At 44.1% G+C, this 18,268-nt stretch overlaps 1 protein-coding gene across 1 annotated transcript in view; it reads left to right on the top strand.

The window, feature by feature from the left end:
- Nucleotides 1-18,268, top strand: part of Grin3a (glutamate ionotropic receptor NMDA type subunit 3A) — a 196,968-nt gene that overhangs the window by 162,650 nt on the left and 16,050 nt on the right. The gene's annotated exons all lie outside the window — the stretch shown is intronic.

The following is an 18,268-nucleotide window of genomic DNA, read 5'->3' as shown; positions in this document are numbered from 1 at the left end:
GCCTCTTGTTGCACATGGCTCTGCAGAGCCTAGCCCCACTTGAGCACAGTTTTAAAGGCTGAGTCAAATATATATTCACAAAATCCTCTGCTCAGTGTATTCTGCTGTGAACACACCCACCACAAAGCATGCTGTATCTGCTATTTCTGGGTTTGAATGCCAATTCTGTCAAGCAGAGCTGGTTAACTGCTCCTGAGTCTGAGTTTCTCTGTCTGGAGAAGGGTGTGATAAAACATGTCATTTTTTTTCCTGAGAATAAAAGTGCATTTGCAGAAGCATCTAAAAAGAAACATGGTACAATAAGTGGTAAATAACAGAAAAGCAATTTCTTCTTCTCCCTCTAGTCAGAGGGAACATTCTATTATTCATAGAAAAACATATAGAGAGACCCTCAATTAAATTTCTTCATGATTTGTTGATAAAAATTGTATCTGTCTGTGTCCGAAAGCAATCATTGGTGAGATAATGTGATAGCCATAATGGATTAGGCCAGTCAGAGGCCAATAGTGGGGCTGGGAATGAAACAACCTACCTTAAAGCAAATAGGCACATAGGGAAGGGTGAAGACTTGAACAAGAGATTGCCTTGAAATGAGGGCAGGGTAGCAGGAGAATGGATGTAGAACATACAGCCGACAACCTTCTCTTCACACATCTTGGAGGCTCTGGAAAATTACCATTTCTCCTATAAAATATTTGGAACAACAACAACAATAATAATAATAATAATAATAATGATAATAATAATAAAGATTCCCCATCTGTGAGGGCCCTGACAATAGTGACATCAGCTTCTCTCAGCATCCTCCTGCAATGTGAATGTCTAGTATTCTGTATGGTGTAAATAGTTGAGAGCATCATCTTTAGAGGCATCCTAGATTTGAATTCCAGTTCTACCATTTGTCAAATAGAGGGCACAATCCTTGACTTCTCTGAGCCTCCTTGTCTGTAAACTAACTGAAATTAGTGCATACTTTATAGATTATGGTAAAGCCAAGTCTATTAACGCCCCTTAAATACTGAGCAGGTGCTGGAAAAGGGTTCAGTGGTTAAGAGCAATTGCTGCTCTTCCAGAGTACCTGGGTTCAGTTCCCAGCATGTGCACGCACACAAACACACACACACACACACACACACACACACACACACACACACACCACACACGGTGTCTTACAACGATCCAACTCTAATTCCAGGGGATCTGATGCTCTCTTCTGACCTCCAATGGCAGCAGACATGCATGTGGCACACAAACATACATATACATAAAATAAATCTAAAAATAAAATGAAAATACTGGGACTATATCCAGACACAATAATAAAGATTATAAATTTTTATCATAAGTGTTTCAGGGCTATATAGACTTAGCATCACCTTCAAATAAATCCAAATTAATAATGTTAGGATTCTGCTTCAGTCTGCCTACCTGTGATGTCATTGCCTACCTGCCATGGAGGCGTGGCCCTAACCAGGGCCATATAAAAGGACAAATCCTCCTTGTGGTTCCCTCTCTCTACCCCCTCTCTTACTCTTCTTCTCTTGCTCCTCTCTCCCTCTGTCTCTGTCTCTGTCCCTCTCTCTCTCTCTGGGGTACCCCTCCCCCCTTTCCTTCTCTTGCCATGCTCCTTTAATAAACTCCTCTATAACATAATATCTGCTGCCTGGTACCTTATTATCTCCTTATATTATTTTTATATCTTATTAAACATAATAATTGTATATAAAAATACTTCAAAAATCAAAAATGTAAGCTATTCATAATACACATACACATAAATACACAAAATACATCAACACTTCAACAAAAATATTTTGGTATTTTTTTATAACTGTTTATTTACTTCGGGTGTGTGTGTGTGTGTGTGTGTGTGTGTGTGTGTGTGTGTATGTCTGTGACCTGACAGCACCACTTCTTACCTACTGAGCTATCTCAATAGCCCTTAACCAAGATTTTTAACAAGCCAGACTGGGGTAGGGAATCTTTAGAAATCTGTGGTACAGTCAGCTGGAAGTGGAAGTGTTGGGGTTGCAGCTGCTCTCCAGTCAAGGTGTGGTTGTTAAGACAACCTGGGCTCTCTTCCCAGGCGGACGGAGAAGGGAGTGGAAGTGGAAAGAAAGGGGGAAAGATAGTCCTCAGTTCAAGTCTGACCTCACACTCTGTTGTTCCACATTAATGTCAGATCCCACAATTTCGCCAGACTCTTTCTTCTAATTTGAAAAATGTCTGCGTGTGGACAATGATTTATGTGGTCACCTGGTATGAAAGCATGAAAACTGCTTTTGGTTCTCCATCTCAGGCAGATGGACAGTCACATTTGGCCTTCAATGGGTACCTTGGCCTATTCACCTCCCATCTTTTCACAAACCCGGAGCCGTTGAGCTACAATTTCTATGGAAGAGAACTTTTTTTTTTTTTTAAACAATCCAAGGTTTTATCTGCTCCCTAGAGTCATGCAGGATGTTGCAAGTCCAGCTCTGCAGATCAGACTCTGACAACTTTCAGAGAGAGATTTTTTAAATTGACCTCAGATGTGTCCCCACAGTCCTCACAGCCCAACTGTGTTCTGCCACAGTGGACCCATTGCCGATCAGTTCTGCTGGTGAAAACATATGGCAGGGTATAAATTCCCTTCATCTTCCTTTGACTCAGCAGGAAAAAATACAATTTTTTAAGTCCCAGAGTGAATTTAAGAACTGTAGGGCAACAGTCCTGTGAAACTTCTTTTTACAAAGCAGGGACGGAGGGCAGCAGATTACAGTTTGACAAATTTGTCAAGGAGTTATTAAAATGGAAGGCAAGTTCTCTCTTTGCAAGTCTCCTTTAAATAATGTTTTGAAAAAATGCACCTTTTAACTAAAAGAGGCTGGAGGAAGAGGAAATAATGGTCTTGGCAGAGAGCAGAAAGCATCCTCAGGGACAGAGGGGAGCTTTAAGAAAACCGCTTTGAGACAATATTGCTTAAAGCTTAAAGTCAGCATGACTCCCAAGACTGGGTAAAGTAGGACCACCATTACCATTCCCAGGCTGTAGGGAGAAAATGTGGAAAGCCATTCTCAGAACTTAGGCAAGTAAGAGAATGGGACTTTCTAAGAAATTGGCCATTTGATTGGGGGCATTTGATATAAACTTGGTGGAGAGTTTGCCAACATGCCCAGGTCCATAGGGTCAATCCACAAAGAAGGAGGAGGAGATGGTCACTTTGTTAGAGGTTCAGGCATTCCCCTAGCCTTACTGTAAGAGAGCTAGGGAACAAACACCATTTCTCTGTCTCCCCCTCCCTCTCTCAGATCTTATACTTCTTAGGGCAAGAAGCCCATCTATGTGGTCCCTCTAAGTCCATTCCCAGGACACAAAGCAGTATGAGGAAAAGCATAAGTGAATCTGGAAGGGAAAAGGCCATGTAGCACATCCCTTTTTGGCAGAAACCAAAGGGATGGGGCCAGCGAGGCATCCTTGGCCTGGCCGTCTGAACGTCTACAGTGTAGACTTTCAGACTGGTCCAGGTTGCAAGATGAGAGATCCAACCTTCCTTAGTCAAGAAGGAGAGACAAGTACCAATCAAGTTGACTGGGATCACCGTGGCTCTCTTGTCACTGTGAGGAGGCAGCTCTAAACACTTGGGGAATAGACTTGGCCTACCCAGAGCTTCAGGCTGATGTTTATCTTGTTGCTATGAGGACTTCTGGTGGAATACAAGGCTTGCTACAAAGGACTACAGGAAACAGAAGATAGTAAGCAAAAAGCTCAAAGTTGTAGAGAAAAGACTTCTATCCTGGAATTAGGAAAAATAAGTATATTTTTAAATGCTACAAAAGGAGTTATTAAACTCGGTGTTTTTTTAATTTCATCTATTTATCTCTTTTATTAATTAAATAGCTTTCATACAATGCATTCTGATCATGTTTTCCCTTCCCCCAGTTTCTTTTAGCTCCCATGCCACCACCTCCTGACCCTTCCAACTCCCTGTTATCAAGCAAAGTATGCAACTAGAATCACTGCAGGTTCCTGAGCTTACTCCATCTTTCAGGTTCCCTCTTCCTGACCACCAGCCCTAACCTAGCTTTTCATCAATTCATCCTTGACCTTCCCAAGCCCTGGACACTGTCCTCTATTGGATAGTCTTCAAGGCAGGAACAGAGTGGCAGTCTGTTAAGCTTGTTAACTGGGCAATTGTAAAAGTTGAAGTGTAAATGGCTTGTTATTTAGGAGCACTGTCTGGGTAGGTACCAAAGTAAAAATAACCATGGTATTGAAATAGGCACATTAAGGTGTCACAAGCACAAATTACTTCACCTCTCTGAGTTGCTTCCCTCTGAAAATGGATATGTCATTTTGTGTTTCTGGCTTGGAGGAATGAGATGATGTCCCCAAGCATCATGACACATGGAAGGCGCTGAATGTAGGCAGCACTTACAGATTTGTCTGGATTCTGCCATGAGCCACTTACGTGACCTTTTCAAATCAGTTAACTTCTCTGACCTGGTTTCTTTGTCTTTAATAAGAGATCCATGTAGTGTGTGCAGGGGGCAAATGCAGTGGTTTCTGATGAGAACTTTTGGAGGAATGCTGTCCTAACCCAGAGAGGGTACTGAGAAAGCCAGCCTCCAGTCTGGCCTTTCAGTCTGTGAGCCAGATTGATTCCCTAAAGACACCGAAGTGTGCATTTCTTTATGCTAATAACTGCATAAATATTAGTATTTGTTTACTGAGAAAAACAAAACAAAGGTCTAGTTTCCCCATAGTAGATCCATTTTTCTTTTGTCAATTTTCAGAGAGAGAAAAGAGAGAAGGGTCAGTTGATGTTAGGGTTTGAACGTGAAGTGTCCCTCAGGAGCTCCTGTATGTGTACGCCGGGTCTCCAGTTGGTGGTACTATTATGGAAGCTTAGTTGTTTAGGGCTTAAGATGTTTTTAGGTCTAGATAGATGTTTTAAGTTGACAATGACGAGATATGATAGATATTGACTTACATTCAGAATGTTAGATGCACCAAGATAGGAAAGATGTTCTCTTCAAGGCTGCTAAACACAAATAGCCAAAATACTAAGAATGTAACATTTATATAATTCCCGATTGTGTCATGGTTCTTTTTGCTATAGGTAGTTTATTGTATATATGTGTTAACAATATAAATGTATATGTAAAAAATAAAAATGTTTAATAAAAAAGAAAATAAAGAAAAGAAATACACATTAAAATATTTAAAAGAGAAAAAAAAAAGACCTTGAAAAGGTGGCACTTTCTTCATTCTGAAAGAAACAAGCTACTATTTCCTGACTGCAAATGCAATGGGAACAGCTGCCTCTGCCCCCTGCCACCATGCCTTCCCCCATTAAAATGGATTGCTTCCCTCCAACTGTGAGGCAAAATAAACCCTTTCTCCATTAAGTTGCTTCTTGTCAGGCACTTGATCACAGCGATGAAAAAAAAAAGCAAACAGATACAGCCGACTATACATTAAAAATCAAAGGAGATCCACAAGTTGCATCTACAAGCTTCCATGCCAGCTTCTTGTCAGCTCGCCATTAACGTATTAACAATTCAGAAGCAATGGTTATGGCAGTGGGAGTGGGTAGATTTTAGTGCAGCAGGTTTTTGCTCTTGACAGTCAAGGCACATCTCAGAATCCTTCTGCCCCTCTCATCTTTCCCCCTTTCTCTGTCTGCTATTCAACCTGTTGAAAGTTAGTGAGGCAGGGAGCTAATAACCGTAGATTGCTTTAAATTGAAAATTTGTGCAGTGCATGTAGGGAGCCACCTTGACAGCTGAGTATGTCCTTTGTAATAGCCAAGGTAATTAGGTCTAATGTTTAAGCCAAGCAGAAGGTCAGGGAGAACCCATCCAGGTAGCACTCTCTGGAATCCTAAAGAAGCACAAATCTGTACTTGTGTCCTTTCATAATGTGCAGTTGACCTCCACATAAAGAAAGCCATCTGAGCAAAGCCTCACCTTTACCTGGTCAGCTTCTGGAAGAATCCCAGCCATCCACTCAAGCACCCACTAGTCCATCTGTCCATCAGCACACACATGTTGAGCCCTTATGTGTCAGACTCTGTGTTTTTTATACGAGAATAAGATAATGATAGATACAAGATACCAGATATTATGTGATATGAGGTTTATTAAATGAGCATAGGGAGAGAAGGAAAAGAGGAGAGGGGTACCCCAGAGAGAGAGACAGACAGACAGAGTAAGAAGAGAAGAGACAGAGACAGAGACAGAAAGAGTGAGAGGAGAGAGAGAGACCTCGTGGAGGGTCTGAACTTTTTTTAATTTATTTATTCAGTGTACAACTCAATTGTTATCCCATCACTTGTATCGTCTCATTCCTCCCTCCCTCAGACTTTCACCCTATTCTCTTCCCCTAGGTCTAAGACCAAAAGGGTTCTCCTCCCCCACTATATGGTCATAGGCTATCAAGTCTCATCTTGGTAGCCTGCTTATTCTTTCTTTGAGTGCCATCAGGCCTCCCCACCAAGGGGAGGTGGTCAAATATGGGGCACCAGGGTTCATGTCAGAGTCAGTCCCCACTCTCCACATAACTGTGGAGAATGTACTGTCCATTAGGTAGATCAGAGTAGGGGTTCAATGCTTACTCCTTGTATTGTCCTTGGTTAGTGCAATAGTTTGAGCAGGCCCTGCTGGGCCCCGATCCACCGTCACAGTGTTCTTCTTTTATGTTTCTAGGACCCTCTGGTTCCTTCTATTTCCCCATCCCCTATATTTCTCTTACCTAGAGTCCTAGTAGGATGTCCTCACATCTATCCCAATCTCCTAGTAAGTGAAGACTTTCATGGGACATGCCTTTTGGGCTAGTGCCCAATTATGAGTATATACTATGTGAGACTTTCTGCTTCTGGGTTAACTCACTCAGTATGATCATTTCTAGTTCCGTCCATTTGTCCACAAATTTCGGGATTTCCTTGTTTTTAATAACTGAGTAGTATTCCATAGTGTAAATGTACCACAGTTTCTTTATCCATTCTTCAACTGAGGGACATTTAGGCTGTTTCTAGGTTCTGGCTATTATGAATAAGGCTGCTATGAATATGGTTGAGTATATGACCTTGTTGTATCGTGGAGCATTTTCTGGGTATATTCCAAGGAGTGGAATAGCTGGGTCTTGAGGAAGTCCTATTCCCAGTTTTCTAAGAAAGCGTCAGATAGATTTCCAAAGTGGTTATAGAAATTTGCATTCCCACCAGCAATGAAGGAGCGTTCCTCTTTCTCCATATCTTGGCCAGCATGTGGTGTCACTTGAATTTTTGATCTTCGCCATTCTGATGGGTATAAGGGGCCTATACTTTTACATGGCCCTGGGCAGGACCACGCCCCCATGGCAGGTAAACCATGACATCACAGGTAGGCCGACTAAAGCAGAATCCTAACATTCTGGGTGCAGCCAGTATGGAAACAGAAATGAATACAGATCTCATAGGCATTGGGTGGGGAGGCATGAAAAAAGTCCCTACTCTACATGGCCACAGGAGCAGAGTAAAGACATATGGGAATAGTGACAAAAATAAGGTCATGACTCACAGAGGATTAAAAACCAAAGCTAGCTTCTCAAAGGAGGTAATACCTACAGGGATAAAAAATTACCAAGGCAGGGTAGAAGGGAGACATTGGAGGCCCAAAATAATAAGTACTGCAAAGTTTACCTGCCCCCTGAAGTCTTCAGCCAATGAGGGTGTCTTGGGGATTCTAAAATCCCCAGACCATATGTTAGAAGGACGCAGCTAAACTCACAGCAAATTACAGGTCTTAAACTTTTCCTGTATCCTGCTTTGTGGATTCCTTGTTACTTCCTCAGGGCAGAAATATTGTTCTGGGTCTCATGCAGAGCATTGTCTGGGATAACAAAGAATTTCAGCTCTAAAAGGGAATATGTCAGGGTGGACTCCCTGCTCATCGCTGTGTGCTTATGTAAGCCAGGCAGCTTACACAACTTCAGATCTGGGGGGCCATCAAGACTGCTGGATGGTAACAGCACTTGCTGCTGTTTGAGCTGAGTGTTTTAGCACCAGACTAAGGACATGACTGCTCCAGGGTATGTTGAGGGGAAGGTTTTTATTGTCACTATGTGGAAGGATATAGCCAGATCCATCTGAAAGAGTCCAGAACAGGCAGAGAAAGTGGTAAGTTGAACATGGCTGGCAGATCATATCAGGCTGTGAGAGGAGAGCAAGGAGCAAGCAAGGAGAGTCCAAGAGAGGAAGCACGTGACTGAATGGCAGGGTGACATGGGAAACTGCGGGAGGGGAGGAAGCCCATGACCTGGAGGAGTTTAGGGTGGGGCCTGAGAAGAGCCCAAAGTGTTTGTGACACTGAGCGAGCCTGGAGGCCAGCATGCACTTTGGTGTGCTAACTGGCACTGCAGACAGCCATTTGTCCCTAACAGCTGCCAAGTCTGATGACCCCACGGTGGAGGGAAAGAACAGACTCCCAGGGGTTGTCCTCTGACCTCCACACGTACGCTTCGGCATGAGTGCATTCCACGTGCACCACAGATAGATGAATAAATCAATGCAATTAAATAAAGCCACTGAAAAAGTAAAACTCAGACTCCGCCACTCAAAGCCAAAACTCAGGGCCTGTCTCGAAGTGTGAGGTCTACTTAATGAAACTGTGGAAATGTCTGGCCTAGCCGGGGCTCTTGTCCTCCTGAGTAAAATCTACGCCCAGGCCTAGCATGGTGGGGGTATAGGCCTGGAAGCAGGAAGCAGAAACTAAGTCAGGTACACCATGAGTTTGAAGCTAGTCGAGGCTACACAGAAACAGACTGTTTACAAGTAAAAAATAAAAAAATTAAAAAAAAAATAGAAACAAAGCAACAACCAAAAAATAGTAAAATTGAAAAAATAAATAAATATAAGTATATGCAAAGAAGAAAATAGCTTGGTAAATAACAGACTAGTTCCCATAAGGAACTAACTCTAGGAGTCATTTGCACACACTTCCAAATACGGAGGAGCACCTGTCAGAAATGTCTTAACAATTCCAGGGCTGACTGCTCATTGCTTCCATGTGAAACTGAAGGCTTTTCCTGGCAGGGAGAAGAAATCCCTGGCTCTGAACGTCCTCCCTGGCTGTGTGCTGACTGCACTAGCTTTTATACTACGGTACTTCCATTTGTTTCCCTTCCTTCTGATTCTGCATGCAGGTTTCTGAGGGACGTCAGGAAGAAAGGTTATACAGCTGTAGGGTAGCCCTTGAAACACTTAGAAACACAGTAACAGCTATTGTCTACACTGCGCTGGGGAAGAGCCCCGGCCCACAATTCAGGCCTTTCCTCCCCATCAGCTGAAAGTCAGCGCTGTTTGCCTGTTGCTTCCTAGTTAGCGTAGTTGGGAGTCTGATACGAACAAAGGCAATCCATCAGGTGCCCCCTTCGCCCGCAGTAACGAGCAAATAAACAGATCTTGTGGAATAAAGGTCTCTCCTCTTCTTCTTTCTAGAGAGGTTCAGGCATAAATTATAACCAAGACCATATACTGCTAGTAGTTCCTGCTTTTCTCCTAAATTCCTCCAACTAATGAATATTTATGAAATGTCATTTACTATGCAGCACTGTTCAGCTCAAACTGATTAGAGCTGTTGTGGGAGACAGCCCTCCTTCCACTTTTTCAGATTTCCGTGCACTGAAGCCTGTGGGGCATCTCATGAATTAGGACTCCTCCCACATCTACTTTCTGTACCAGTCCTGGCCTCCAGGCTCTGGAGAGTTCCTGCTTGAAGAAAACAAAGCCTGGAGATGGAGAACGAGCGCCATCTAGTGGCTCTGAAGTGAGGTGCTACAAAATATCGGAAAGGCCATGCTTTTCGCCTCATAAATGCATGAACTTCACGGACTAGTGACAAACAGCCTGTTAAGATCCTAAGGGCACTTCTTCCCCATGTGAGCAGTGGGACTGAGCGGAGTTTGTGGAGATATATAGACAAGATATATAGATAGACAAGAAAACACTATCTTGGGGGAGCCCCGGATCCCTTAACAGGTCTGTCTCCCTGCGGCATCTAAGCAAAGAGCTGTCATCCAAGGAGGCCAGTGCACTCCCACTCAGAGCCTCACCATCACCTCCTATCTCTGTCTTTCCAGATACTTGGAATTCAGATCTAGAGCTATGGGGTGTACTGTTTTCTCCAAAGGGATGTTGCATTCCTGAGGGCTTAACCACAGCACCTCAAATGAGATCTGGTTTGCCCATAGGATACAAATCTATGTGTGAAATGTACCTTGATGTTTAGTACACATAGTAAGATGGGCTCCAAACACAGTATGACTGATATTCTTATTGGAAGACAATCACCACGTGAAATCGAGCTCACAGAGAGGATGGGATGTGATGAAGGCGAGACGTGGTTTAAGGAGCTGCAAGCCAAGTTCACTTGTCAGCTTTCCTTTACTGCAACAAAACACCTGAAATGATCATCTTGTTAAAGAAATGCTTTACTTGAACTTACAGTTTGGGAGTTTTTTGTCCATTGTAATCTCTGTTGCTTTGGGGTCTGGGGTAAGGTGGCACATTATGACTGGGAACTTATCTGCTTGCTTCATGCTGGGATACAAGTAGCATAAAGATTCTGGGATCTCACTGTCCCCTTTAAAAGCCCAGTCCCCAGTGAGCAGAAGACCTGCCACTGGCCTCTACCTCTGGAAGTTTCTACAGTGTCTCAGTAGTGGGGCCTCTGGAGTGCAGTTAAGATCTGCTGAAAACCAAGTAATGGTGCCAAGGACTGCTGAGCCACCAGGGACGAGGAGGGGCAGAGAAGACTGGCCCCCTCTGCGGGTTTCAAAGGGACCGTGGTCCTGCCAGCTCCTTTACTTACAACTCCAGCTCCAATACTGAAAGTCAACCCACCTAAAGGCACCTGGCTAATGTCCAGTTTCCCACATCTGTAGCTGTGACACTTGTCTACCGTGTGTCCAGCAGGAACAAAGATTTCTTGCAAATAATAATAAAAATAATAAAAAAAATAATAATAATAATAATAATAATAATAATAATAATCTGCCTCTGTTTCTTACCAAGAAAAGAACACTTCACTCTTTGATGGTATCATTTGGGGTTTTTTTCTCCTCTTTCAATTTTCTGTGTCTCTCTCATGCTTTAATTCACTTAGGAGTCCATACTCTTGGTGAACAGCAATGTCCTCAGTGCTCTGTATGTTGAAACATGATTGATGTGCTCCTAGAAATAGCTAAATAAGCACCGCCTTTTCCTCAGTGCCTGGGGCATGGTCAAGACTCATTCCAGCTCACCCAATATGATGGCTGCCCCTTGACTTCCCTGCTCTAGCTCTACGGGTCTTCTTTCGGTCCCTGCTACCTGTTTGGTCCCCTAGCTCCAGTGCCTTTGCATGTGAGGCTCCTTCTGTTTGGAACGGCCACCTCTTCCAACCTCTTCTGCTCCTTGAGGCTTCAGGTCTAGCATCACTTTCCCAACAAAAGTTTCCTGTTGAATGAACTCTTGGGTACCAAGTGTCTCTCACCTGCCTCCTTTATATCTCAGAATGTGATAGATTTCTTAATATCCCTCTCCCACACTTGCTTTAGGCAACTGTTGCATTCCTCTTACCCACTAGCTGCTCAGAAAACACTTGCATCTACAGAGCTACATTTATATTCAGCTCATCATTGGTTTTCTAAGGAGCGAGTCTATGAGAATATTCAAGCAAGTCTACAGTAGGCAAAAAGCCATCACTTCTACCAATTCTGTGCTATGCACTGAGCCTGGTCTTTGTGTCCTATCTTAGTTAATCTTGAGAATGAGTGTATGAGTTAGCAGTCATCATCTCATTTTCCAAATGAACAGTGACTCAGATAATTAATTCTGCTGGAGGTCACAGAATTGTTAAATAGCAAAACTTTAATTTAAAACTGCACAAGCCAAAACTTATATTAAAGCTATACCAGAATGACAAAAGAAAGTCAAGCATATGATTTCTAATCCTCTTGAATATGCATGATAAACATAAAAGACTGAGTAAATAATATTACAGCCTTAAATCATGCTCACTAAACTAGATTTCTTGGTGGCAGAACTCAGTTACCCAGGGGACTGTGCCATCTTCCCTACAGTAAGCCCAGTATGTGGCACAAGATCAGCATGCAGGGTGCGTTCAGTATAGTCTGTTGAATGGGGTTAAGCTTGAAGTAACATTCCTGACATTCAAATAAAAATAAAAGGCACATAGTCAGAGCAAGCAATTAAATAGATAGGAAGGGAGGATGGAGAGATGGCTCATCAGTTAGGAGCTGATGTTCCAGAGGACCAGGACCCATTCCCAGCACCTATTCTGCAATAAAAAGAAAGAAGGAGGGGGGAGGGAGAGAAAAAGGGAGGGAGGAAGAAGGGAGGAAGGAAGGAAGATAAATTTTTATTTAAAAGTATAGTAAAGAGACCACATAGACAAATATGGGGTGCCGGTGGAGTATTGCCGCTGTTTTACATGTGTTTTAAATGCTTTCACTTTGAATGGTGTCTTCTGTGTGCACCTAGAATAATGCGATGATGGCTTCATTCCTTCCTTCCTGCTTCCCTGATGAGAGCCTACTACTCAGGAGCAGTCTGAGCTCAGGGCCTACGCTACACCTTAAGCTGCAGTTCCTCACACTACGCTGTGTTATCAAGATAGTTACAGGTTAAGCGCTGTGTTACCAAGATAGTTAAGGTTAAGCATGGCTCCAGGTAGCACCAAAGCAGCACTTCCGGGAGAGGCTCAGGACTGCCTGCTCTGCTTCGAGGAACCTGATAGCAGGTGTCATTTTGCTCAGAAGCTGGAGAAGGGAGTGGAAGACAAACTGTGTGACTCATCACTTCCAACTTCCTTGTCAGTTATTTGTGCGTGTGACTGTCTCATGGCTCTTAATCTGAAAATCCTTAAGGAGAAACAAAACAAGGGGGAAATGCCTTGTTAAAACAAAAGTGCCACTGGGCTTCCGGTTTCTTCCAAATAAATCAATCAACCCTTTTAATTTACTATAGTCCACCCACTCCACACTGATACACAGAACAAGTAATAAACTGTGCTTTTCATGGAAATGACTAGGAATAATGAATGGCTAGAGAAAATGGAAGCACAGGCTGGCCTCCCATTACAATGCCAACTACAAAGTTTATGAAATGTAGAGCAATAGAGAACTCAGTCTCACATTGGCTGGCTGCTCCAGTGCCCTCACCCTCTCTCTCCCTCTCTCTCTTCTCTCTCTCTCTCTCTCTCTCTCTCTCTCTCTCTCTCTCTCTCTCTCTCTCTCTCTCTCAGAATTCTGTACAATGCAGGAAGCAAAAGGAACCTTTCTCTTACTTGGGAGTATTAAAATGAGGTGCTACCATCTCCCCTATAGTGTCTGTCCAACCAGTAAGTCAGCTAATTCCTGTGACTGCATTTCTCCCCATTCAGCATTTCTCTGTATGCCATCTACTCTGCCTGTCACAGAAACGACCTGCGAGTAGGTGTGTGCATGTGGCCGGGGGCTCAGGTGGGTGCATGTGTGTACGTGGTTGGAGGCTAGAAGTCAACTTTGGCTTTTGTTTCTCGGACATGATCTACCTTGGTTTTTTGACACAGAGTCTATTACCGGCCTGGAGCTTACCTAGTAGGTTAGGCTCACTCACTGGTGGCTTCTTCACAGCAGTAAATATCAAAAAATAAGTTATGCAGGGAGAGGCCGTAAGGAACGTGTGAGTGCCTGGTGACCGTCCCTGAGGTCCACACACCTGCGATGAGGAGTCCTCAGAGGTCGAGCGGCAGAGCAGAGGCTAGTGACGAGAAGTCCTTAAGAGTGGTGCGCGGCAACAGAACCCAGCCAGCATCTGAGAAGTCCATCTGGCCTCCCTCTTTCTTTCTTTCCGTTCTCTTTTTCAACTTATTCTAGTCCGCAGCCAGCTTTTAATGAAATATAATCATTTTTAACAAAATGAAGCTGTCTTGGCTCCTTAGGTCTGTCTTGCCTGGCAGAGGTATTGGCAGAGTCAGGCCCGGAATCTTGACTGAGTCTAGGGAGACTCGGTGATAAGAGACAGTTGTTTGCCACTGTTACTGACTGAAAGTGCACAAAACGCCACGCTCAAGGCAACTTATAAAAGAACACTCTCAACTAGGCCAGCGACTTCAGAGGGTTAGAGTCGGTGATCATGAGCAAAGGCATGGCAGGCAGCAGAGCCGGCGAGAGCTCACATCTTGATCCACAAGTGGGAGACAGAGAGCCGACTGGGAATGGCACCAGCCATTTGAAACCTCAAGCCTGCCTCCAGGGGCCCCACTTCCCACAAGGCCACACTTCCTAATCGAACAGTACCGCCAACTGGGGACCAAGAATTCCAACATATGAGCCTATGGGGGGCCAGACCAAGTATTGAAACGTGTGGACTTTAAGGGGTCGTTTTCATTTGGGCCACCACACTTGTCCAGGTCCCTCTGGGAGGACCAAGTCTGATCTCTCTCATCAGCCGCCTGGTCCCGAACAGCCAATGTGACAGCCTGCCCCTTTTAGGCAAGTGAGAGGACACAGGTGAATCTTGGCAAAGCTGGTATGTTCCTCTGCCTCACCTACATTTGAAACTCCCTTTCTCCAGGTACCAGAACTGATTATGGAATAGCTTTTTTCCCTGGGTTCTCCTTCCTTCCAGGATTGCCTTCCCACCCCGCCGCAACTCTTCCCAACACCCAACCTTGTACTCCCGACTCCTGCTGAATATAGAAGAAGGCCTAGGTAGAAGGAGCCAGCCCATGTGGCCATGTGTTCTGAGAGGCAGGCTACTAGCTCCAGCTGCAGCTCACCTACCCTCCAGTCCCTGGCACTGCGCCCCTCCCCCCCAACCTTACCTCTGTGCCTTGGCTACCATATCTGCACTCTTTCCTAAGCCCCACTCAAAATTGCCTTTAATGATCTATGGCATAAGAACTGAGAGTAGAGCAGGTAGAATGCCCATGGAGCTGGCCCCTGGGCTGAGGTCTCAAGGACGCTGGTCTGCAACTCTGTTAGAGGTCTGTCCACTGATGTGGTTCATCTGCTGTAAGTCTGGCCTTCTTCGTGGCCTGGAGCTTTCTGAACAGCCTGGCAAGGGTTTGTGCTCCCCCTGATTCTGATGCTGAACTCAGAGGTTGTTCTCACTATTGCTCTGTGGCCTACACCAGAAGAACGCCCAGGTTATCCAGCACAGCCTGTGTATGAGACATAGCATCTGTTATGGCTCTCTTCTAACAGAAGCCAGACAGTCTCACTTTAAGATGTTGCCTATAGCCCGGTAATGATGGCACACACCTTTAATCTCAGCACTCAGGAGGCAGAACCAGGCAGATTTCTGAGAGTTCGAGGCCAGCCTGTTCTACAAAGTGAGTCCAGGGCAGCCATGGCTCTGTATAACAGAGAAACACTGTCTAGAAAAAAAAAAAAAAGATGTTGCCTATAGTAGCAGACTATATAAAATGAAATTAATTAATAATAATTGCAACAATCATAGTAGCGAATCCCAGCCGTGGGTCACATGAAGCTGTACAAAGTACTTTTAGCCTAATTTTTTGTTTTCTTAAGACAGGGTTTCTCTGTGTAACAAGAGCCTTAGCTGTCCTGAAACTCTCTTTGTAGACCAAGCTAGCCTTGAGCTCACAGAGATCAGCCCACTTCTGCCTCCTGAGTGCTGGAATTAAAGGCATGTGCCACTGTGGCTGGCTCCAATTTTCCTTTTTTTTTAATAATTTATTTATTCTTATATTTTTATGTTATGTGCATTGATGTTTTGCCTGCATGTATATCTGTATGAAGGCATCATATTTTTCTGGAATTGGAGTTACAGAGAGTTGTGAGCTGCCTTGTGAGTGCTGGGAATTGAACTCAGGTCCTCTGGAAGAGCAATCAGAGCTCTTAGCCACAGTGCCATCTCTCCAACCCTCCAATTTTCTTTTCATAGGAGAAAATTTACATCATATCCCTTTAGGTCTTGTATATCCCCACCCCTACCCTCAAGAACCTAGAAAAAGCTTGGTGCTGTAGGAAGAGCCTTAAGTAGAGTGGTGGGACAGCAGTATTTATAAATAAGCACTGATTTCAGCATCTTACATTATAATGTAAGGTGATCTCTGTTCATTCCCTTCCTGAGATGATCAAACTACGTAGCCCACAATGAGTTCAAACTCCTGATCCTCCTGCCTCCATCTCCCAAGTGCAGAGATTATAGATATGTGGAGCCTTGACAGCTTGGTGATTCCCTTTAACAACGCAAATTCAATACCCTGTTAATTTGTCTGGGCTACTGGAAAACAAGCACATAAGGCAAAAGACATCTCCAGTAAAATATCACAACTTAGGTTGGTAAATGGTGTTTTTGCTTTTTTACTTTTGTTTTTTGTTTTTTTAAGCCAGTGGCTCAACTCTTAGTGCATGCACAGCTCTACTTGCAGATGGCCAGAGTTTGGTTTCCAGCACCCACTTGAGTGACTCGCCATCGCCTGTAACTCCAGCTCCAGGTGCTCTGATGCCCTCTTGTCTCCTCCAAAGGCATCTTCATTCACACGCACATGCCTACGCACAGACATGCGCATTATTAAAAATAAAAGTAAGCCTCTCTTTTTAAAAAAAAAAAAATGCTTAGTTACTTGTCTATTGATTGTCATCGTGATAAACACCATGACAAAAGCAACATATAGAAGGAAGGTCTTATTTGGGGGCTTTTGTTTTCAGAAGAATAAGAGTCCACTCCCACCACCACCGTAGTCGATGTTTTGATTTCTTTAAAATTTCAGTTATGTTTTGTAAATACGTTTTGTTTTGATCCCATCTGTGGGATATGGGGCTGCTTTTAGTTTGTCATGTGGGCTTGGAGAGGGGCGTGATCTTTGCCAGTTCCAGAGAGTTTATTTCTGAAGACTCTGAAAGGGTATAAAAGCCAGAGTCAGAGGAGGAAGAAGGCTGCTGCTGGCTCATTCTGCTGCTGCATTTGCTGTTTGCTGTTTGCTGGTTAGCTAGACTGCTGGATACCCTGCCTACAAAGATTGGACTTGCCCTTCTAACTTTCCTTACCTCCTACCTAGTGTTGGGGAGGTTGGAAGGGAGGTAGAAGTATAAGAAACTGCCCAGTAAAGTAGACAAAAAGTTGGCCTACATATTACAGTGGAGTGGCGCATCAGCAGGCAGCTACAGAGCTGAGCACCAAACATGAAGTAGAGAACAAAGTGGGAATGGCACAAGTTTTGAAATCTAAAACCCTTGCCCAGTGAAGAACTTCCTCTAGCAAGGCCACACCTCCTAATCCTCCCCTAAACAATGCCCCACCAATGAGGGCCCACGTACTCAAAAGCCAAAGCCTATGGCGATGGGGGTGGAGGGGAAACTTTCTTACTCAAGATGCCACAATTATCATTTTTTTCAGAGAAAATTGTAAATGGCCAAACCTAATGGTAAAATGTCCAGTGGTTCAGTTGCACCAATTTTACATGGTGACCCTTCTAGTTGATCTTCGTTTGAACTAAAGAACACAGACATGATGTGTACTTGTGTGTGCGTGTGTGTGTGGTTTTGTTGTTGCTGTTGTGGTGGTGGTGGTGGTGGTGGTTTTTTGTTTTTGTTTTTGTTTGTTTGTTTGTTTGTTTGTTTTTGGAAGCCTGAAGTGTGTTGGTGTCAGTACACCTGAGTAAGAAATGCTGTTTTCTTAACAATCTTCTGAAGCTCGGGTCCTAGAAAAGACCCAGAAGGATACCAGCCAGTCTGGCCACTCCCGGGGAGAATTATGGGTGACACACCTAATATCAATGCTTGGACTACCATTTTATCTGGCAGTTACATCAGGCCTGCAAAGGAAGCAGCAGTCTGGTGCCACCTTCGCTCAGTCGTTTAATATACGGTAGTTATGTATCTATTGTCTGTCAAGCTGTGTACTCTTTGCTGGAGATAACACCGTGAATTATCCAGATGTGTCTCTTACTCTTTGGGAGCTCACGTTTCTTGGGAAAGAGGGATGAAAGAGAAAATAATTACCAGGAGACATAGAAATTATAAGGGGGCCCTCGTTAGATACAGGGTACACCCGCTGCAGCTCGCTCTCTCTCTCTCTCTCTCTCTCTCTCTCTCTCTCTCTCTCTCTCTCTCTCTCTCTCTCTCTCTCTCTCTCTCTCTCTCTCTCCTCTCTCCTGAGTAGCCCCAGGTTATCCTCCAGGCCCCTCCAGCCTCTATTTCCTTCCTTGCTCTCCTGAATCTCTCCTTTCCTGCTGCCTACCTCTGGTTCCCACGCGCGACAGCTGTCGCGAGCTGCACAGGCCAACGGCAG

The sequence above is a fragment of the Acomys russatus genome, chromosome 2 (genome assembly GCF_903995435.1).
Source record: "Acomys russatus chromosome 2, mAcoRus1.1, whole genome shotgun sequence".
Lineage (NCBI taxonomy): Eukaryota > Metazoa > Chordata > Mammalia > Rodentia > Muridae > Acomys > Acomys russatus.
This window is presented reverse-complemented; position numbering and strand designations above follow the sequence as displayed.